At 40.3% G+C, this 24165-nt stretch overlaps 1 protein-coding gene across 1 annotated transcript in view; it reads right to left on the reverse strand.

The window, feature by feature from the left end:
• Window positions 1-24165, reverse strand: part of LOC132830480 (linker for activation of T-cells family member 2-like) — a 78516-nt gene that overhangs the window by 29638 nt on the left and 24713 nt on the right. The window lies entirely within an intron of this gene.

Here is a 24165-nt window from a genome sequence, read left to right on the forward strand (position 1 = left end):
CTTTTCTGAACCCTTTCGAGTTTCACAACATCCTTCTGATAGGAAGGAGACCAGAAGTGCATGCAATATTCCAAAAGTGGCCTAACCAATGTCCTGTACGGCCGCAACATGACCTCCCAACTCCTGTATTCAATGCACTGACCAATAAAGGAAAGTATGCCAAACACCATCTTCACTATCCTATCTACCTGTAACTTTACTTTCAGGGAACTATGAACCTGCACTCCAAGGTCTCTTTGTTCAACAACACACCCCAGGACCTTACCTTAATAAGTGTTTTATTCCTGCTAAGATTTGCTTTTCCAAAATGCAGCACCTCACACTTATCTAAATTAAACTGCATCTGCCACTTCTCAGCCCATTAGCCCAATTGATCAAGATCCCATTGTAATCAGAGGTAACCTTCTTTGCTGTCCACTACATCTCCAATTTTGGTGTCATTTGCAAACTTACTAACTTTACCTCATGTGTTCACATCCAAATCATTTACATAAATGACAAAAAGTAGAGGACCCAGCACTGATCCTTGTGGCACACCACTGGTCAAAGGCCTCCAGTCTGAAAAACAACCCTCCACCACCACCCTCTGTCTTCTACCTTCAAGCCAGTTCTGTATCCAAATGGCAAGTTCTCCCTCTACTCCATAGGATCTAACCTTGCTAACCAGTGTCCCATGAGGAACCTTGTTGAATGCCTTACTGAAGTCCAAATAGATCATGTCTACCACTCCGCCCTCAATCATAGAGTCATAGAGATGTACAGCATGGAAACAGACCCTTCGGTCCAACCTGTCCATGCCGACCAGATATCCCAACCCAATCTAGTCCCACGTGCCAGCACCCGGCCCATATGCCACCAAACCCTTCCTAATCATACACCCATCCAAATGCCTCTTAAATGTTGTAATTGTACCAGCCTCCACCACATCATCTGGCAGCTCATTCCATACACGTGCCACCCTCTGTGTGAAAAAGTTGCCCCTTAGGTCTCTTTTATATCTTTCCCCTCTCACCTTAAACCTATGCCCTCTAGTTCTGGACTCCCTGACCCCAGGGAAAAAAACATTGTCTATTTATCCTATCCATGCCCATCATAATTTTGTAAACCTCAATAAGGTCACCCCTCAGCCTCCGACGCTCCAGGAAAAACAGCCCCAGCCTGTTCAGCCTCTCCCTATAGCTCAAATCCTCCAACTCTGGCAACATCCTTGTAAATCTTTTCTGAACCCTTTCAAGATTTTTGCAAGGTTTGTGAAGGTTTGTAGCTGAGGTTGAGGTTTAGGGTTTGGGTTTGCTCGCTGAGCTGTAGGTTTGATATCCAGACGTTTCATTACCTGGCTAGGTAACATCATCAGTGGCGACCTCCATGTGAAGTGAAGCCGTTGTCTCCTGCTTTCTATTTATATCTTTCTCCTGGATGGGGTTCCTGGGGTTTGTGGTGATGTCATTTCCTGTTCGTTTTTGAGGGGTTGCTAGATAACATCTAGATCTATGTGTTTGTTTATGGCGTTGTGGTTGGAGTGCCAGGCCTCTAGGAATTCTCTGGCATGTCTTTGCTTAGCCTGTCCCAGGATAGATGTGTTGTCCCAGTCGAAATGGTGGGTTTTTTCATCCGTCTGTAGGGATACGAGGGTCGTGTCTTTTTGAGTCTAGCTGGTGTTCGTGTATCCTGGTGGCTAACTTTCTTCCTGTTTGTCCTACATAGTGTTTGTGGCAGTCCTTGCATGGAATTTTGTAGATTATGTTGGTTTTGTCCGTGGGTTGTACTGGGTCTTTTAAGTTTGTTCGTTTTTGTTTGAGTGTGTTGGTGGGTTTGTGTGCTACTAGGAATCCGAGGGGTCTTAGTAGTCTGGCTGTCATTTCTGAAACTTCTTTGATGTATGGTAAGGTGGTTAGGGTTTCTGGCTGTGTTTGGTCTGCTTGTCGTGGTTTGTTCTTGAGGAATCTGCGCACTGTATTTTTTGAGTATCCGTTCTTCTTGAATACGTTGTATAGGTGGTTCTCCTCTGTTTTCCGAAGTTCGTCTGTGCTGCAGTGTGTGGTAGCTCGTTGGAGTAGTGTTCTGATACAGCTTTGTTTGTGTGTGTTGGGATGGTTGCTGATGTAGTTAAGTATTTGGTCAGTGTTTGTCAGTTTTCTGTATACGCAGGTTTGTAGTTCTCCGTTGTCCGTTCTTTCGACTGTGACGTCCAGGAATGCGAGTTTGTTGTCGGTTTCTTCCTCCTTGGTGAACTTTATGCCTGTGAGGGTGTTGTTGATAATGTTAAATGTCTCTTCTTTCTTGTTTCGTTTTGTGATGACAAAGGTATCATCTACGTAGCGGACCCAGATTTTTGGTTTGATGGTTAGTAGGGCTGTTTGTTCTAGTCTTTGCATTACCGCTTCTGCTATGAATCCTGATAGCGGAGATCCCATGGGTGTGCCGTTGGTTTGTTTGTAGATTATGTTGTTGAAAGTGAAAAGGGTGGTGAGGCACAGGTCCACTAGCTTCATGATGTTTTCGTTGGTAATGTGATTGATGGTGGTTGGGGTGAGTGTGATGGTCTCTTCTAAGTAAGTGTTTCCTTTGCCAGGTCGATGTTGATGGAGGTGAACAGCACTGTTACGTCGAATGAGATCATTGCTTCGTCTTCCTCTATTTTAGTGTTTTTGATGATTTTTAGGAATTCCTGGGTGGAGTGGATGGAGTGCTGGGACTCTTCTACTAGGTATTTCAGTCTTGCGTGTAGTTCTTTGGCCAGTGTGTAAGTTGGTGTTCTGGGTAGTGAGACTATAGGTCTGAGGGGGGCTCCTGATTTATGGATTTTTGGTAGTCCGTAGAATTTTGGGGTGTTGGTCCCGGCGGATTTCATTTTCTGGATTTCCGTCTTGTTTAATTGTCCGGAATTATGGAATTTTCTTCGGAGATATGTAATTTTGTTTCCTAGTTGTGGGGTCGGGTCTAGCGCCACCGGTTGGTAGATGTTGGTATCTGCGAGTAATGCATTGGCTTTCTCTATGTAGTCCCTTCTGTTCAGGTTGACTGTGAGCCGACCTTTGTTTGCAGGTAATATAACGATGTTTTTGTCTTTTTTGAGGTTTTCTAGGGTTTTCTTTTCTTGTGTGTTCAGTTTGTTTCCTTCCCTCTTTCGGCTCAGAGTAGGTGCAACTGTCTGTCTGATAGTTTGTTGTGTTTCTTCCGTGAGATTGTTGTCCTTCAATGTGGTTTCTAATGCCGCTAGGAAATCCCTCTTGTCAGCGTCTCGGTAATTGGAATTTAATCCTTTTACTAGTACCACTTTTTCTGTGTCTGATAGGGTCCGGCACTCCAACCACAATGCCATAAACAAACACATAGATCTAGATGGCATCTATCAACCCCTCAAAAAACGAACAGGAAATGACATCACCACAAACCCCAGGAACCTCATCCAGGAGAAAGATATAAATAGAAAGCAGGAGATAAAGCTTCACTTCACTTGGAGGTCGCTACTGATGATGTTACCTATCCAGGCTATGAAACGTCTGGATATCAAACCTACAGCTCAGTGAGCAAACCTACGCCCTTTCAAGTTTCACAAAATCTTTCCAATAGGAAGGAGATCAGAATTGCACGCAATATTCTAACAGATGCCTAACCAATGTCCTGTACAGCTGCAACATGATCTCCCAACTCCTGTACTCAATACTCTGACAGTAAAGGAAAGCATACCAAATGCCTTCTTCACTCTCCTATCTACCTGCGACTCCACCTTCAAGGAGCTATGAGCCTGCACTCCAAGGTTTCTTTGTTCAGCAACACTCCCTAGGACCTTACCATTAAGTGTATAAGTCCTGCTAAGATTTGCTTTCCCAAAATGCAGCATCTCGCATTTATCTGAATTAAATTCCATCTGCTACTTCTCAGCCCATTGACCCATCTGATCCAGATCCTGTTGTCATCTGAGGTAACCTTCTTCACTGTCCACTACACCTCTAATTTTGGTGTCATCTGAAAACTTACTAACTGTACCTCTTATGCTCACATCCAAATCATTTATGTAAATGACAAAAAGTAGAGGGCCCAGCACTGATCCTTGTGGCACTTCACTGGTCACAGGCCTCCAGTCTGAAAAACAATCCTCCACCATCACCCTCTGTCTTCTACCTTTGAGCCAGTTCTATATCCAAATGGCTAGGTCTCCCTGTATTCCATAAAATCTCCATCTTTGTTACTTCTTCAAAAAACTCAATCAAGTTTGTGAGACATGATTTCCCACACACAAAGCCATGTTGACTATCCCTAATTAGTTCTTGCCTTTCCAAATCCTGTCTCTCAGGATTCCCTCCAACAACATGCCCACCACCCATGTCAGGCTCACCCGTCTATAGTTCCCTGGCGTTTCCTTACCAGCTTTCTTAAATAGTGGCACCACGTCAGCCAACCTCCAGTCTTCCGCATCTCTCCTGTGACCGATGATATAAATATCTCAGCAAGGGACCCAGCAATCACTTACAAAGCTTCTCACAGAGTTCTCTGGTTCACCTGATCAGGTCCTGAGGATTTATCCACTTTTATGTATTTCAAGACATCCAATACCACCTCCTCTTTAATATGGATATTTTTCAAGATGTCATCATCTACTTCTCCACATTCTATATTTTCCATGTCTATCTCCACAGTAAACACTGTTGCAAAATACTTGGTTAATATCTCCCCATCTCCTGTGACTCCATGCCTTGCTGATCTTTAAGGGGTCATATTCTCTCCCTAGTTACCCTTTTGTCCTTAATGTATTTATAAATTCCCTTTTGATTCTCCTTAACCCTACTTGCCAAAGCTATCTCATGTCCCCTTTTTGCCCTCATGATTAACCCTGTTACTTCTTCAGTTCATCTCTTTTCCACCAGATTTCTCCTCCATTGCCTCTTAACCAATAAAAATTCTTGAATCAGCCAAACACTGCCGCAATTAGTCACAATAACCTTAATTATGAACTCTTATTGAGAAATTACAAACAAATCTTCAGCCAACTGATTTATAGTTCCCCAGTTTTCCTCTCTTATCATTCTAAAATAGTGGAACACCTTCCTTCTTATTGATTCAGGCGATGTGGGCATCTATTTGGGACAGCATTCATTGCCTATCACCAATTTTCCTGGAAAAGATGTTGGCGATCTGTCTTCTTGAACTGGTGCAGTATTTGAGGTATCAGTACACCCTCAATGCTGCCAGGGAGGGAATTCCAGGACTTTGACCCAGCGACACTAAAGGAACAGTGATGTAGTTCCAACCAGGAAAGCGTGTGGCTTGCAGGGAACTTGTGGCGGAGATCATGTGTTTGGAAAGTACTTTGAAGGACACATGGTGAGTTACTGCAGGACATTTTCTACATGGTACACACTACTGCCACTGTGTGTCAGAGGAGAAGTGAGTGAATATATGTGCACTGTCAATCAAGCAACTGCTTTGCCTTGGATGGTGTCAAGCTTCTCGAGTGTTGTTGAAGCTGCACTCATTCAGGCAAGTGAAGAGTATTCCATCACACTTCTGACATATGCCGTGTAGATGGTGGATAGCAGGTAGCGAGTGACAGAATACATAACTTTCAATCAAAAGGAATGATTCCAAATCAAAAGAAATTGGGAAGACTATTTTCATTATTTCAATGGTGTTCTCACATACTTCAGAGAAAAGTCTGGAAATCTTGGGAATTGGGCATTGGGTCTTTCACTCTCTGGTATCATTGTTATTTTTTCATTATTATTTCATTACATTGATGCTGGTGAGTCCTTGTCCTTAATTTACTATTAGCTTCCTTAAAATGTTTTCCCATAGTGATTTCATTCTTTGATGGGATGTGGGCATCACAGGTAAGATTAGAATTTATTGCCAAACTGCAATTGCTCTTGAACTGAATAGCTTGCTAGACCATTCAGTAAAACAAGACTGAGACTATCCATGGTGAACTAGGCAAACATGCCATTGGTTAAAATAACAAAGTATCACTGGGAGATGTTCAAAAACATATTGTACTGTGATACCAAATTAAGTTATACATTAAGGAGCAAAGCTTTATCTTCAAAAAATTCAAAGAGAATGGTCAAGCAAGATTTTCCCTTTTGGGTGGAGTATGAATGATTGAAGAGATCAGGGGCAACATAAAACAAAGACAAAGCTCACACTAAAAATTTTGCAATTCAAGCAAATAGGAGAAACGGGCCATGCAGAAGGCAGTTAGAGTCAACAACACATGGTCGTTGCTGTGGAGTCTCACAAAGACCAAACCAGGTAAAGGTGACAGATTTTCTTCCATTAAGGAAAGACAATATTTTATGATAATCAACAATAGTGCCATGGTTACCATTACGGAGTAGCTCTCAATTCCAGACGTGTAAACATGTGTTCACAAGATCACTATTGTCAACTTCTGAGCAGCTCAGATGGCTCTTAAGCACCCTTTGTTTGTAATATAATTGCAAAACATTTGTGTTGATTTTGACATTCCCAGTGAGTTGCTTTTCATAGTCCCTTTTCTATACCTTGCTACCTATTTAGGCATCTTTTGCTATACTCTGAATACTTAGTATTCGTCTCAAAAGGGAACATTTTACTTGACCACTCTCCTTGAATTCTTTGATGAATTAAGATAGAGTGGACAGAAACAGCACAGATGATGTAATATATCTAGATTTCAAAATAGTTTTCAGTAAGCTACCACATAAGGGGTTAATAAATAAGTCCCCAGATTGGGGCACAGTAAGGCACCCCCATTCCCAGTTAACCCAACAGTAAGGCCATCCCATTTTACTTGTCAGAAGTGCTGCCAATTTTCTCACCTGCTAAGAACACAGTGAATCAGACCAGTGGCATGAAGAGGCCTTTAAGTGATGGTTAATTGACCACATTAAAGCACCCTAATTTACCATGTGTCCAAACATAAGCCTTCCCTTCCAGAACTTAATTCATGAGGTGGCGTGAAGGGAGTGGGTATCTGCCTAGTGTTAACCCACTCGATTCTTTGTCTTCCCACCACCTCTTAATGGGGAAAATCCTGGCTGCTGTTTGAAATTTCCAAAAGACATGAAATTGGAGAGAATTTTCAAGAATGGGCACATAATTGACAAGTGAATTTCAACAAGTGTGAGGTGTTCCATTTGGTTGATCTACCCAGTCAGTAGCCAACCTGGTGGTACTCAATGAACAGAAATCACAGAATGTCCACAGCACTGGTAAGGAGTCTCTCAGCTCTCCACCAGGAAACATCAAGACTAGTTTCATGAGAATGACCCAGGAGATCCAGAAGTTCCTAAATTGCATGCACAAAGTATTCCTGAATGGAAACTCTTGGGAAAGGAAAATATTTGAAGGGATAGTACCAGAGCTGCAAGTTTATATCCTTCTGGAATGGCTGACAGACTGACCAGGCTGGAAAGGCTGAGATTTTAAAAATTATAAAAGCATCAAAGTTGACACAGAGAGGGTGTATCTGTTTGAGGAGCAGAGAAAGTCATCAACATTAAAATGACCGCTACACAACCTATTAAGAATTAGAGCTGAAAATGTGTTGCTGGAAAAGCACAGCAGGTCAGGCAGCATCCAAGGAACAGGAAATTCGAGGTTTCGGGCATAAGCCCTTCATCAGGAATGAGGAAAGTGTGTCCAGCAGGCTAAGATAAAAGGTAGGGAGGAGGAATTGGGGGAGGGGCGTCTCCGCCGCATCTGCTCCCAGGAGGACCAGCTCCAACACCGCACAGCCCAGATGGGCCCCCCCCCCCACAAGGACCGCAGACTCCCCCCAGACGTGATCGACGACGCCCTCCACCACAAGAATTAGTCAGAGAATGCTGTGAATGCGGAACTTGCTATCGCTGGAAACAGTTGAAACACAATGTGCAGATACGTATAAATAGAAGCACATAAAGTTTATGTTCATCAGATTAGAGGATTAAGAATGGGAGGAGATTTGAATAAACTGTAAGTGCCAGCAAGATCCAGTTGCGTCAAATGGTCTTAATGTTCTACTTCTATGTTCTGTTGTTGCATACTCTATGTATTTTTGTGTTGAGCCTATTCAGCTTCAGTCTCATCTGCTCATTCATGAAGTCACATATTCAACATTACAAAAGGGTGTATTATAGCCAAGGTCAGTGACCCAGTGGTCCTTGGTATTTTCCAACAAGAGTCCAGCAAAGCCAACAGAGATCCAGCCTCTGATCTGTGTGGTTGAAGTATTAGTCATAATGGGCTAAGTCACTAGGGGGCACAATGGTTCATTGCATAAACAGGTCACCTATCCATCAACTGTCAGGAGGCAGCAGGACACGTCCATTGGTTATTTTTTTCTTTTATTTGAGAAGAAAACAAAGCAGAACTCCTTCGCTGGGAATTTGTTCAGATATGTGCCCAGTCCACCACCGTAACCTGCCAGAACGGCAGTAGATACTTTGCAGCAGAGCAGGAATAATTTTGGGTGGCACAGTAGCACAGTGGTTAGCACTGTTGCCTCACAGCGCCAGAGACCCGGGTTCAATTCCCGCCTCAGGCGACTGACTGTGTGGAGTTTGCACATTCTCCTTGTGTCTGCGTGGGTTTCCTCCGAATGCTCTGGTTTCCTCCCACAGTCCAAAAATGTGCAGGTTAGGTGAATTGGCCATGCTAAATTGCCCGTAGTGTTAGGTGAAGGTTTAAAATATAGGGGAATGGGTCTGGGTGGGTGGTGCGTCGGTGTGGACTTGTTGGGCCGAAGGGCCTGTTTCCACACTGTAAGTAATCTAACTCCCAGGAAATTCCTGGTCAATATTAAGCCAGAGCCAATTTCCACTATTAGTGGAGGCTCTAAACTGATATTTGAGAGTAGTTGCATGATATACAATCTGTTCAACAATTAGTTCAATTGAAGGCACCAGGTTAGAAAACTTGGCAGGTGATCTGTAGCCTGACTTGCCAACATCAATGAAAATTTCTGAGGAAGGGTTATTGAACTGGAAACGTTAACTTTGATTTCTCTTCACAGATGCTATCAGTCTTCCTGAGCTTTTCCAGCAACTTCTGTTCTTGTTTCTGATTTACAGCATCTGCAGTTCTTTCGGTTTTTAATCAATGAAAATTTGTTCCTTAATCTCATTGACCACTGGACCCCCACATCTATAAACTTTATTAATTCAGCTAAATTTTTAAATGCAAGTACATATTTTTTCGGTTACTGTTTATGATGAGATCAGAAAGTGACCATGAAGGCTGAACTCAGAAAAAAGTGCCCACTGTGCATTAATGATTGTCTCTCAACCCTGTCTGGGCCGTGATGGATTTTAACCCTACTCTGCGTTGATGCTCAGGGGCAATTAGGGATGAAGTTAAATGTATCAGCCACATCACAAGAACTAAGTCAAAAACAACTGTGCATCTGTTGCAGCAAAACAAATTTAAGATTCCTTCAATTAAAAAAAGGATAAGAATAAGACTAGATGAAAAATGTGTCACTCTGTGAATGACAGACACAACAATCATTAAAATTAGCGGATTAAATCTGACTTGTTTGTTTGCCTCAAGTCTTGTTTCTAAAGCTGATTACATTTCTTATTATACAGTGTCAAAATGAAAATGAGATTCTGGAGAAATACTAGCCGTCCCATTTATTTTCTGCAATTAGTTTGAAACTGTATTCATTTGCAAATCCTGCTCACTTTAAACAGGCTGTCAGCTAAATTGAAAATCTGAGTTTTAATTCAGGATAATCCATTGTTTAACTTGAAAAAAAAATCATTCAACATCCATATTACTAAAAGCACATGGAAGCACCTGGTGGAAGTTAAGACAAGATTTGCAAACTGTTTGCAGTGCTGAAACAGACCATTCAGCACAGAATTCAGGTTCCATTCCAGCCTCCTCTCACCCTTTTCAACTATCTCCATCACCAGAGTCTCCTGTTCATCTATTTCCTGTACTTTCTAACATCCTCATTCTTGCTTCAAGAGGTTACTCCTAAATATCCAACTTTATATTTATGCACCTGGATTTGATTTCACTTGCAAGTAGAAAGACCGTCTATAGATTTATCCAATCAAATCATTTACTAATCCTGGAAACCTCCACTAGCTCACCATTCAGTCTTCTCTTCCCAAAAGAGCCCTCAATTCACAAGAGACATAAGCTCTCAGTTTTGGCATTATTCTAGTAAAGCTTTATTGCACCTTTTTTAGTGTTTTTTTTAAACACTTGTATAAAACAGAAACCGGATCAGTTCAAAGTATGTCATGAGCACTCTAACATCAATTCTTGCATTTTAATTTGACCCTTCTCGAAATGAATCCCACTGTTTGGTTTGTCTTTTCATAGTCTTAATCTGAGTCAATTATTATTCCGTCTTGTGTTTTACAGTCAGCTTGTTATCAATTCCGCTATTTGTGCCCTGACTCCTCATGTTCTGATCTAATTTGAGAGTCTTACTGTATAGTAACTCACTTGAGGCTTCTTTTTTTAAGAAATGTAATTTTAATTTCATCCACTGCATTACCTTTATCTAAATCTTTCACTTCTACAAAGAATTCAACAAGAGTGGTCAAGCACAGATTTTCCTTTTTGGAATTTGTGCTAATTACTCTATTGCAGTTTCAGACTTAGGTTTTTTTTTATTTTTCTAATATTAAGCAAGTTGAAGTTGTTTAGCTCCATTTTTTAAGTATGGGTATGTCCAGAAACCCTCTGTCAATATTCTCTTTTGTAATGATTGCTTTGAAAACATTTCATAGTGCCTGAGCTCTAGTCCCTAGCTTTACTTCTGCAATCTGTCTAGACAAGGTATTATCTGTCTAGACAACCTTAAGTTAGTCTAATTTGTCAAGTATCTCCACTTATCCAGTCTTAAATGGCTTTTTATCCTTTTTGATATTCACTTTCAATACCATGACTGCAATGTTAGTTTCCATGGTAAATACCAAGGCAAAAAGGAATTATTTGGGTCAGGTGAATTGGCCATGCTAAATTGCCCGTAGTGTTAGGTAAGGGGTAAATGTAGGGGTATGGGTGGGTTGCGCTTCGGCGGGTCGGTGTGGACTTGTTGGGCCGAAGGGCCTGTTTCCACACTGTAAGTAATCTAAGTAATCTAATCTAATCTATTTCTGCCGTTTTGTTGTTACTATTTGTGATTGTCCCTTGGCATCATTATCACGATCTTGACTTTTGCTATCCAAGTGTCTGTGGAAAATCTTACTGTTTCGTTTTGTATTTTTCCATAATTTAGTTTCATAGATTGTTTCCTAATCACATTTTTAAACTTCTTTCTCAACCTTTTTGTATTCCATTTTGGTATCATATCGTTCACCATCCCCTTCATTGTCTGTGTAGTTGGTGTATGTGCCAAAAAATCTTATTCAATTGGTCAAGGGAGACCCAACAGACCGTTTTTCAACAGCAGCTCTACTATCTAAAAGGACAAGGGGAGAAGATAACTTGGAACACTACCACCTGTAAGTCTCCCTCCAAGTCACTCACCATCCTGACTTGGAACTGCAATCACCTTCTTTTATGGTCATTGGGTCAAAATCCTGGAATTCCCTCCCTAACAACACTTTGGGTCGACTGACAGCCTAATTGGAATGATGAAGCTGTCAGGATCACTGGAATAGGCTAGGACTTATTTTAAAGAACAGAGCAGTTTGTCTGAATAAAACTGTTTCTAACAACAAAATCCAGAACAAGGCAGAAGCATAAATAAAACATAGTCACTAATAGATCAAATAAAAAACTTAGGAACAATTCCTTTGCACAGAGGAGTGACAATGTGGATCTCACTATCACATGGAGTAACTGAAGGAGCTAGCATTGATGCTGTTAAAGAGGTTTAATGGGTATGTGAGGGAGATCAGAACGGAAGAATATATTCACAGGGCAAGAAGAGAAAATTAAAAAGAGCAAAACACTAGCATTGACCATTTGGGCTGAATGGACGCTATGCTGTACATTCAATCGAATTCAATGATGACAGGAAGGTAAAATAAAGTGATTTATGCTTGATCACACATGCGAGGCTGGGTAAGCTTCAGTACCAAGATCAAATTTGCTGCTAAAATTACTTTCTCTACCATTCAGCAACTTCATTAACATTTTTATCTGTAGGTTTCAGCGATTATGTAAAGTTCCATCAACATTCTGTACTGTTCTCTGCTACATCCAGAGATGTGCAACAGAGCTGAACATAGTAAACAGCAAAGTTCACCACAATAAGATATTCTCATGGACAATATGGAAAATTGTCTATCCTCAGACAATTCTTATCGTCATGAGCTTGTTTTCCATAAAACTACAAAATAAACACAAGGATCAACTTGAATTTTTGCTTTGAAGGCTAAGTTTGGGCAATAAATTATTCCAAACATTTACCATTTTCTTAAAATTAAAGTTACAATCTGGATTAGAAGGAGAGAGAGAAAATGACACAGACATTGCAAGATTGACAAAAGGAACAAATGACAGAATGATAAGGCTGAAAGGCCACCAAAAACAGAGCAACCACAGCGACAAGTAAAATTTTACATAGCCTTTCAAGACCGCAATGTGTTCCAAAGCAATGAGCAATCGATGAAGTAATTTTGACAAGTAATCACTATTCCAGTGGAAAAAAAGAGAGTCAAGTGGGCAACTGTGGGTGCAATAAACGAAGAAATGGGGCACCCTCTTTTGCTGAAATGCAGGACTTTGCCAGCAGTAAATATTGCTTGTCATATATTTGAGCAAAGACACAGTGGTAAAGCTTTTTGTTTGCACTCATCAAGCCAATTTTCAAGAAATACCAATATTAAGCCACACCTCTACCGATCAGAGCCCACTTACCAACTAATCTCTTCATAAATTATAAAAAATGTTGTTTCCCTTTACATGGATATTCTTGCAAAGTGTCCCGATGAGCACAAATGAAAACTTTCAACAAAATGTGTGTTTTTTAAAACAGCGATACTGAAGTTCTGTATTACTGAATGACTAGGAGTAAGTTACTTCATATTTTTAACGGTTTTCTGGTTTCCAAAGTTAGTAATCTCAGTTGTAAAAAGACTCCAATTACTTCTTACTGTCCAGATTATCACTGCGCCACGTTCTAAGACAATGAAAGGGTTTGGATACTAGTTGGTGGGTTTCTCTACTATGTGTCAAAAACTTTGTTAATTCAAGTCCCATTCCAGAAACCTGAACACAAAGCTTTGGAGGTGCTGCTAGGTTTTGTCCAGGTTGAGAGAAGGAGGGTAGTAGTGATTCTGATCCAGATGTAGCTTGTTAGCTCCCCTGTATTGCTGTATTCAATTGTGAGTCATGGTCTGGGCCTCGTGTCTTAGGAAGCAAGGTGGCATCAGGCGAGGCCACAAGTCACAAGGCTGGGCACATGGACGATTGATCATACCAAAAATGGCATCAGTTGGATCAGGTACTACAATAACCAACATTAAAATGAAACTCATGATGCTGAATGAGGCCACAGTAATATAACATTAAAAACCACAATAGCCTTGATATATCAAGGGCACATCTTAATAGTTCTTAAACGTTGAGGGTTTCTGTTTCTACCATCCTTACAAGCAGTGAGTTCCAGATTCTCATCACCCTCTGGGTGAAAAAGATTTCCTCACATTCTCTCTAAACATTCTGATCCTTACCTTAAATCTATGCCCCCAATCACTGACCCCTCCATCAAAGGAAAAGGTTTCTTCCTGTCTACTCTATTTGTGCACTTCATAATTTTATACATCTTAATCACATCCCCTCTCAATCTCCTCTGCTGTTAGGAAAACAACTCCAGTCTGTCATCAAATCTTCCTTCATTACCAAAATTCTCCAGCCCTGGCAACATCCTGATAATCTCCTCTGTTCTATCACAACCCTCCTATAATGTACAGTCCATAACTGCACACAATACTCCAGCTGTGGTTCCAACCTTTTATACAGTTCCAGCGTAAACTCCCTGCTCTTAAAATCTATGCCTCAGCCAATAAAGACAAGTATACCAAATTCCTTCTTGGTCTAATCTGACACCTTTAGTGAGCGGTGCACATGCATGCCAAGGTCCCTATGATCCTCAATGCTTTCCAGGCTCCTGCTATTCATCATGTACTCTTATGCCTTGTTTGTTCAGCCCTAGTGCATCACCTCACATTTATCCAGATTGAATTCCATTTGCCACTGATCTGCCTGTATGACCAGCCCATCTATATCCTCCTGTAAACTAAGGCTATCCTCCTCACTATTTACCATACATCAGTTTTTGTAACATCTGCGAACTTAGAGCAACGCACCTACATTCAAGTCTAAACCATTTTTATAAATCACAAACAGCAAGAATCTCAATACTGACCCCTGTGGGACCCCACATGACACAGGATTCCAGTTGGAAAAACTCTCCTCAACCATGACTCTCAGTTTCCTGCCACTCAGCCAATTGTGGATCCCAATTTGTCAAATTTTCTTGGATCCTATTGGTTCCTATCTTTGCTATCAGCATTCCATGCTCCTGCTATTCATCATGTACTCTTATGCCTTGTTTGTTCAGCCCTAGTGCATCACCTCACATTTATCCAGATTGAATTCCATTTGCCTTATTGAAAGTCTTGCTGAAATCTAAGTAAACAACATCAAAACATTACCCTCATCCATGCACCTGATTACCTCTTCGAAACATTCAATCAAGTTGGTCAGACAGACTTCCCCTGAATAAAACCATTCTGACTGTTCTTGATTAATTCTTCCTTCTCCAAAAACATATCTTAGAAGTAAACGCATTTTTGGCTTACAAAGTTTACTGCCATTGGTCTTTGGCACAATTTGCCTGCTGCTGTGTTGCACATGTTTGAACTCTTTTGTGCAGCCATGAATATTGCCCAGTGTAACACTTGCACATACAATAATTCCTGGCTAATAAATTTCCAGTTCTTTACAAATAACACGATATTTAACGTATAGTATAATACATCTAATATTGAATTGTTCTTTACCTCAGGTTAGAATATCTAGCTTTGTAGCTCTTCTGCACTAATTGCACAATTTTATTTGCACTTGTTCTCACTATTAACTCCTTCTCCAGATTTATAATTTTGGCCACTTAAATTATTTCCTTCTGGCATAGATTTCTACTTTTCCACAATCTCTCATTTGTCTTGGTTTTTCTAGAAATGTTTTTCAGTTTCTCATTAGACTCTATTTTTGCATCAGAACTAAGTTCTCCTCAGTGTAGCAAGATCCCGATCTGTACAAACATCAGCAATCCAGCACTTACAACAGTCCAGGTTCGTGAGTTTTTATATGAGGTCATAAATGTTACTTGCTCCTAGCTATCAGCTTTAGCTTGAGATTGGATTCTCATCTCAGAGTCAGAGGATTTTGACTTCAAGAGTCTCTGATGCGTACTCAAAGCTAACATTGCAATTTCATCTTACAGGTGATACCAATGCTCCATTGGGTGTCTTTGATAGTACAGTGTGATCTGCATCCATCTGAAAAGTGGCAGAGATCTCCCTGTCCTGGCCAACACTGATCAGCTAATTGATATTATTAATGGGCATCATCTGATCAAGATTTTCATTTCTGTTTTTGCCATGTTGTGTGTAAACTGACTATCTCATTTATCTACAATCATGAGAAATAAGAGGAGTAGGTCATTCAGCCGATCATCATTCAATAAGATCATGACCAATTTGATAATGGCCTTAACTTCACTTTCCTGCCTGTCCATATAACCCTCCCCCACCCCCAACGTAAACCAAAAGTCTGTCTAACTCAGCTTTAAATAACTTTAAATTACCCAATTTCTCCTGTTGTCTGGGAAGAGAGTTCCTCAGACACAAAAATCCTTTTCATTGCAGTCTTAAAGTGGAGACCACTTTTTTTAAGAAAAGCTGTGCCCGAGTTCCACATGAAACACCCTCTCAGCAGTTACTCAGTCAAACAATTTCAGAATCTTGTAGGTTTCAACAAAACAGTGTCTGTTTCAAACCTTTTTCAAAGGCTATCACTTAGTTAGAAATGTGAAGAGTACAATATGCAAGGTTCTTTCATATGGCAGCAATGATGAAGGATTCCTTAAAGAGAATAATCAGAATAATATTATTTTAGATGGGCAGTCAATGGATCAGGTTTAATGGTCTTTCGTTTCTCTGAACTTTATATATGAAGATACAAAAAAAATGCTAGACAGAAAAAGATCGACTGGTGCATCCAACCTGTCCCATACAATGGTCTGTGATTAAGACCTACAAATTCAGCATTCCGAGGTGGTGAAAAACAGAGAGACCAAATCCAATTTGGGGAACAAAATACTGGAAAATTTTGACAACTGCCCCCTGCCCCATTAGTCCTGAAACTAATCCATGATACCACTAAAAATGGCTTATGTTGGATGGTACCTCTGACATGTATGACACAACTGCCAACCCAGTTCCAGCTGTTCCAGCTCTTGTATTGTCAAAAGGCCATGAATTTATGTTGGCTCAGTTAGAATTAATGTCACCAACACATGAATCTACATGTTAGTCTCAAAAGCAACAGCATGAAAATGTTCATGTTTCTGTGCAAAAATGGCTTCATAGTCTCCAATCCATCACTGAGGGACTGCTACACTATTGAAGCTGCTGTATTTCTGATGAGTTATTAATGCAAAGCCATATCTGTCCTCCTAGCTAAGTGTAAAAGATCCCATCATACTAAACTGACAAAAACTGTCCTGGCCAGTATTTATCTCTCATTGCACATTACAAAAAAAATACATTATCCTGTTGCTGTTTGTGGGAATTTGCTGTGTGCATTTTCCACATTATACCAGTGACTTCAAAGGTGCTTGTGACTGTGAAAGGTGCTATATAATTGCAAATCTTCATTTCTTTCTTGAAAATAGCTCACACAACTAAAGGTTGCCTGACTGCATCTACAATACTTGTCGTTTTGCAGAACACCTGAAAGATTAACACTTCAAATACATTTCACTTTTCAAACTACATACTAAAATATTCATTTGTCTATTCGGAGATGATAGAGCAAAAGAAATAACATCTGAAATGAAGTTTTTCAGTCTCAGGTAATGTATGGTGTTGATTTAATTAATTCTGACAGAATACATAAGGAGTTAAAGCCTAATATATTTTGCAAGAAAAAAGTGCCCTCATTTATCTTGCTACAAAACTCCTCTAAAAGGACCCAGCAGGCCACTCAATTGTATGAAACCGCAATAAAAAGTCAATGAAGACCACATCATGCCAATCTATGTGTCACTGAAGCATATGTCAATGAATGTATTGGCAGGAATAATACACCACACAGATTTTATAAAGGCAAAGCCCTGTCTTCAAACACAGGACCTTCTACCATGTTGTATGCCACTACCACTGTGCTAAATAAGACAATTCATAACAGATCCATCAACTCAAAAGTGAAGAATAGGCATAGCATGACAACTGTAGCAGCAGAATTACATTGCAATACAATCTCTCAACATACAATCAAAACAGGTAACCACTTACTGAGTGTGAAGAATATGCAAAAAGCAACTCCCTATGAACCTAAGAATGAGGTGCTAAACTGGTGATGCTATAGCACTGGGACTAAATGCATGCTAAACAACAGAAGCAGCATGGAGTAGACAGAGCCAAGTGATCGGATCAAAGCTCCGCCGGACTGCACATTGAGTCCTGAATGGTAGTAGACAATTAAATAACAAAGAAGAGGGAGGTAGCTCTCCATGAACATGCCCATCCTTATGTAAGGGGCAGCCCAGTGCATTAGCGTTAGGGACAATGCTGATGAATTCACAATCTCCTTAGTAAAAGGTATCAGGCAGGTCTTTGCCTTCTGATGGCATTCCAAACATCACAGGTACCAGTCTTCAGCCAATGTAATATCAAAGAAATATCCAAAAGCACTGGATATGGTAAAGGCTGTGGGCCATGATAACATCCCAGCAGCAGAACTGAAGATTGTTCTAGAACTAAACATAACGCTGGTCAATGCTAGCTATAGCTACAATACTGTCATTTAACAATATGGAAAATTTCCTTGCTGAGTTCAACCCATAAAAAGCAGGACCAATCCAATTCAGGTTTTTATTGTCACATCAACCAATTCTCAAATCAACAGAAAAAGCTTGAAGGGAATCATTGAAGGAACTATCCAGTGGCACTTGGCAAGTATCTGCTCACCAATGCTGAGTGTGGGGTTAACTAGCATTAATCTGCTTTAGACTGTATTACAACCTGCCCCAATGTGAACGAGAAAGATCAATTTTCAGAAGTGAGATGTAAGTAAATGTCTTTGACATCAAAACAGTGGTTGACCAAGGGTGATATCAAGGTGCCATAGTAAAACTGAAATCATTGGGAATCATGCAAAAACATTCCACTTTACACAATAAGGAAGGAAAGAAATCTGAACCACCATCAGCTGCTTCACCAATGACTGTGTTCCCCATTTTAACAGCAGTAGTGGGGATGTTCGCTGATGATTACACAACATTCAGTACCAAGTGCAACTCCTCAGATAATGAAACAGTCTGTGCCTGGTTGCAACAGGCCTGGAAAACATTAAGCAACACATGACACGTGTACAGCAGAAATGTATGTGATATTCATTGTCAACAATAGAGAGTTACACCTCCACCGCCTGATATTCAATGGGGTCGACATTGCTGAATTCTTCTGGAACCACTACTCAATTAGATTAGCTAAATACTGTACAGTCAAAGGATGGGTGCTGTGGAAAATAGCCAATGCTCAGTGTGGGGTTAACTAGCATTACTCAGCTTCAGTCCGTATTACAATCCGTGCCCCAATCTGGATAAGAAAGATTAATTTTCAGAAGTGAGATTAAAATGAATGTCTGACATCAAAACAGTGGTTGAACAATAACTCCTCAAATCCCTTTCACCATTTCAAGTGCACACGTAAGGAATTTAATGAAATGTTCACTGTAGCTATAGATGAATGCACTTTCTTTTTAATTGATTCACAGGATGTGGGTGTCACTGGCCAGACCAGTATTTGTTGCCTGCCCTCAAGAAGATGATCATGAAGTGTTTTCTTGAACTGTTGCAGTTCATGAGGTGGAGGGAACTCATAGCACTGTTTGGAAGGAAGTTCCAGGATTTTGATCCAGTGACAATGAAGGTTGATTTTATGTTACAAGTGAAAATGATATAAAAGAACTTTTACATGATGGTATTTCCATTCATCTTCTGCCCTTGTCCTTCCAGGTGGTAGAGATCGAGGGTGTGGAAGGTGCTGTCCCTCGGCCTGGGTGAAGTGTTGCAATGCACTTTGCAGATGGCACACACTATGATCACTGTGCATCAGTGGTAGAAGAGTGAATAGGAAGGTGATGGATGAAAGTGCCAATCAAGCTGGTTGTTTTGTCCTGGTTGTTACTGTGTTTCTTGAATGTTATTGAAACTGCCCTTAGCCCAGTAAGTGTAAAGTATTTCATCACATTCCTGACTTTGCCAAAGTTACTTCAGCTACAGCTTCCCAACCTGCAAACTCTAAGGGCAACAAACGCATGGGAACACCATCGCCTCAAAGTTCCTCTCGATATCACTCACCATCTTGACAGCAAAAGTATTTCCATGCATTGTTATTGTTGGGGTAAAATCACTGCAGTACTGTGGGTTTACTGATATCAAATGGACTGCAGGGGTTCCAAACAATGGCTTCAAAGAAATTTAGTGATGGCCAATAAATGTTAACACTGCTTACATCCAAGTAACGATGAAAGAAAATTATTTTGCCAACACCTATCTATCTTCCAAGAAAATGAGGGATGACAAGGCCAGCAGACCATTCAATTCAAATACAAACATTTTTATGGATTCGGTTCAAAACATTTACTACTGGGTTGCTTGAGCATATCAGACAGTTGTTTAAATTTGCTTGATCCTGCAAAGTTTTTGGAAATGTATCTCCACCTATCAAATTAAGGAGTTCTGAGGGAGAGAGCAGTAGCTTCCATGGGGATAGTGGGTAAACAATCACACAGAGTATACTACATTTCAATATTTTATTATTTTCTCTCACTAAGTGCAAATGAAGATTAATACTGATATTGATATTTGCTCATTCTTTTATTGTTAGCAGACACTGTTAAAGCATAAAACATTAACTAGCATAGCATTACTCAGCCATGTACTGAAGTCAAGAAAGATTACTTTAGAGGACATGAAAAAGAATCTACCAGCCCAAAGCAGTGCAAATTCTCTGTTCAATCACTGGAAATTTGAAGAGATCAACTAAATCAGTGAAAGCACTCACACATATAAGGCTTATGTGCAGGGACAATGTCTCAATGGAGATAAGTAAGGGCTCACCTAACACTGACCTGCCCAACGTACACTCACCCTCACAGACTAAAGGGAACAAGCATACACTGGTGCTCCACATTCTGAACTAAGGAAGGCAGACCCCACACCATAGTATTTAGGGTGAAAGTTTAGACTGTGCAATAAGCTAATGAGACAGCATACACCACAGGAAGTGATCAAATGTCACATGATCTTACACTCCCTTGCAGTCTCATGACAATGTGAATCTACAATAAGATGTTTCTTAAATAAAGTTAATATTGACCTCATCTCAGCAGAGCAAATGACACTGAGAATATTACAGACACTACATGCCCACTGACACACAGGTCTGAAGCTCACTCAAAATTGGGAATCCTCAGCTTTGCCAGTTTATTTCCAGATGGCCTTCAAAGGCAGCTAATTGTTTTGAAGAGAACTAGCTGGGGCAGCTCCTATGGTCACTGTACCAATTAAATGCTGATGAAAGGTGTAGGTGAGTGGCACAGGAGTTAGTAATTGTGCTGTGGATCTATGAGGAGAGTGTCCACTGCTGCCCAGTTCCCCATACATTAAATGTTAAAGGAAAATCTTTACCTTTGATGGCAGCATTTAACACTCTCTTTACAGCCTAGTGAAAAGCTGAAGAACCCACAAGCCGGGATAAAGTATGCACAGGATTCACTGTGAAAATTATGTCATTCTCTCCAACAACCAGAAAATAGGCAAAATGAACCAGATTCTGTCCCATTTACCATAAAGGAACTGATCAAATATTATTACATTGCATACACATGGTGAACCAAATAGCACATTTCTGTGTTGTACTCACATTTCTATGCTAGCATTGGCCTCCTCCTCATCTGTCAAATCAATCTAACCTTTTATTCCTCTTTTCATCATGTACATCTAATGGCTAGAGCGTGGAAGAAGTCATGTGATAAACCTCCAGAATTTCATTCAATCACAGTTGGCAACCTTGCATCGAACAGTTCATCTTTCAGCTCTTTTCTAAGGAGAGACATCCGTAGCCTGTTGATTGTTTTTTCCTGATAGCAGTATTCTTGCATTGTCATTGCCTAATCAATCTTTTTTGTGATATGGGATGCATAATGATACACAATACTGTAATTATGATTTACCAAAGTCTACACAGGCTAGCCTCAACTCAAATAATTTGACTATTGTGATTAGCAATCAGGAGCAGGGAAACAAACCTGGCGGCACGGTGGCACAGTGGTTAGCACTGCTGCCTCATAGCGCCAGAGACCCGGGTTCAATTCCCGACTCAGGTGACTGACTGTGTGGAGTTTGCACATTCTCCCCGTGTCTGCGTGGGTTTCCTCCGGGTGCTCCGGTTTCCTTCCACAGTCACAAAGATGTGTGGGCCAGATGAATTGGCCGTGCTAAATTGTCCGTAGTGTTAGGTAAAGGGGCAAATGTAGGGGTATGGGTGGGTTGCACTTCGGTGGGTCGGTGTGGACTTGTTGGGCCAAAGGGCCTGTTTCCACACTGTAAGTAATCTAATCTAATCTAATGAACTATCAGATAACATCCATCTTGAGATCTGACATTTGGAGGTTCAATGCCGTTATCTTTCTGGGAATGACAATAATGGGACTTAGTACGGAGGATAAAATGGAAACAGAAGTCCAAAAGGGCCAACAGCTCGTCACCATTCCTTGCTGGAATGGCATGTTTGGGGGTATTGACCAATATGGGTGTAGACTTGGAAATGATGTAACTTATGGTGTAATAATTAAAAATATTCACAGTAAAGGCTCAAGCATAAGGTATCAGAGAAGAACGGCAACTTTTTGAACTACAGTTCAATACAGAGTCAACACCTTCAAGAAAAATGGGAAGGAAAATGGGCAAGTTAAGAAAAGAACTAAGCAATATACCTGTGTAAGTTCATAAATACTAGGAGAAAGATAAGGATAAGCTGAGAGTGATAGGAGAAGAATCCACAGGAGATACAAAAGGTAATATGTGAACAGCATCAGGTTTGCTGCTGACCAAAATTTATCCCTCAACAATAACATCAAAATGGATCCGGTTTCTGAGATTTCCTGTGGGTAAAATACTTTTGTGTTTATCTAGATAGCAAAGACTGTCTTTAAAAATTGATTTTCTAGTTGCAAAACACTTTGGACATCACAAGAACAGATAAGGTAATGGTATATAAATATGTAAATGCAAATCTTCCTCAAATTACTACATGAACAAATAATACAAGATCACAGAGCTACCAAATGTGGCAAGAGCACACTTTAAGCTGAACAATGGAGCACTGGATAAATACTTCTTTTGTAGTTATGGGTTAACATTTGTATTTTTGTAGCTCAGTTTCACCACATTTAAGAAATACTTCTTGTGCGATTGGTGACAGTCCCTCCTATTGTCCATAAACAGATAGCCCACAGTCAGCAAATAGAAAATATTCAGGCAGTAATTTATCAAATGATGTTTCACCCTATAGAAAATGGTTTACATTTTGCCAAACTCCAAAAAAGGTTGTGCTAACACCAAGTTCAACAATGAAGGGAATAGCACAAAAAAATTGGCACAATGGGACATAACATCAATGCAATTCAGCAAAACATCAGTTAAGGTTCAGCTCACATGAATGTCAGACAGGTGGGGAGAGGGGACAGTAGAAAATGTCAGCACTGGCTGATGGTGAAAAATTCTCACGATGTAAACTACACAGGAAGTGAATAAGGGCTCGCTCCATTTGTGGTCGCTGCTTGGTGGTCAGAATAATGTGCTAACGCAGAACGATCTGAATGCAGTTATTATTATAAAGAAAGAAGGGAAATTGGAGCAGGAATAAGTCATTCAGACAATCAGCCTTATTCACCATCAAACCAGATCTGAACTTCTATTACAGCGCCACTTTTTCCCACACTCCCTAAATCCCTCAATGTCCTCATTGAAAGGATTTACATCTATCGGTCTCTCATCTCGAATATACACAATGACTGAGCATCCACATGTTCCACCATATAACGGAATTCATTGCATAACTTCTTCTCTAAAGGCTTCCCCTACTATGCACACCACCACACCCCTCCTCCACTATCTCTTCTCTTCCTCATTTCCATCTACTGGCTCGATTGCCTACTTATTACCTTGTTTTTCGCTCCCTATTACCTTTATTGACACAGGAATCTTCCACTCTACTCCATATTTCATTTTAGCTTCTTCCTGGAAATGCTTTAAAAAAAAGTATCTTGTTCTGCTCTCATTATTTATCTGAATCTTTCATTGTCCTCATGGTGGTTTAAGACTCATCATTTGGATTCTTTGCATGTTTGGCAGAAACTAGTCCGTGCAGGTACAGGAACACATGCACAACCTTACTCTATTATGTATCTACATCTTCCAATGCTTCATCCAGTGGCCTGGCACAAGAAGCAGCAGCAATGCTTCCAATCTTGTTGAGAAATTCTCAGCAAAGATCTACCACTCCCCTCCTCTAACTTTATTTCAGTAAATGAGGAATGGTGAACATTTCAAGAAATATTGAAATCTCTTAACATTGTACTGAGAAGTTGAAACTCAACAGGATATATCTGCAACTAAATGAGAATAGTTTAAGAGTAGTATTAAATTAAGAGACATTCAAGTTCACTAAGAAGAATTATAATCCTGAGAACAGCTGATTTTTAGAATAAACCACTTAAAAATTGTTAAAGAGGGAGAAAGATAGAATGAGAGTAAAATGGTAAGAAATAAAAGCAGTTATGACATTTTTGCAGGTATATAAATAAAGGGCAGACGGGGGGAAAGCAAACCTAGTTCCCTTAAAGGTAGTGACAGGAGAAATTATAATGGGGGTGATGATAGAAATCAAACAAATGTTTTATAGTTGTCTACAGTTAAAAGGTCAGAAATAGGAAGTG

The sequence above is a fragment of the Hemiscyllium ocellatum genome, chromosome 31, assembly GCF_020745735.1.
Source record: "Hemiscyllium ocellatum isolate sHemOce1 chromosome 31, sHemOce1.pat.X.cur, whole genome shotgun sequence".
NCBI classification, from domain to species: Eukaryota; Metazoa; Chordata; class Chondrichthyes; order Orectolobiformes; family Hemiscylliidae; genus Hemiscyllium; species Hemiscyllium ocellatum.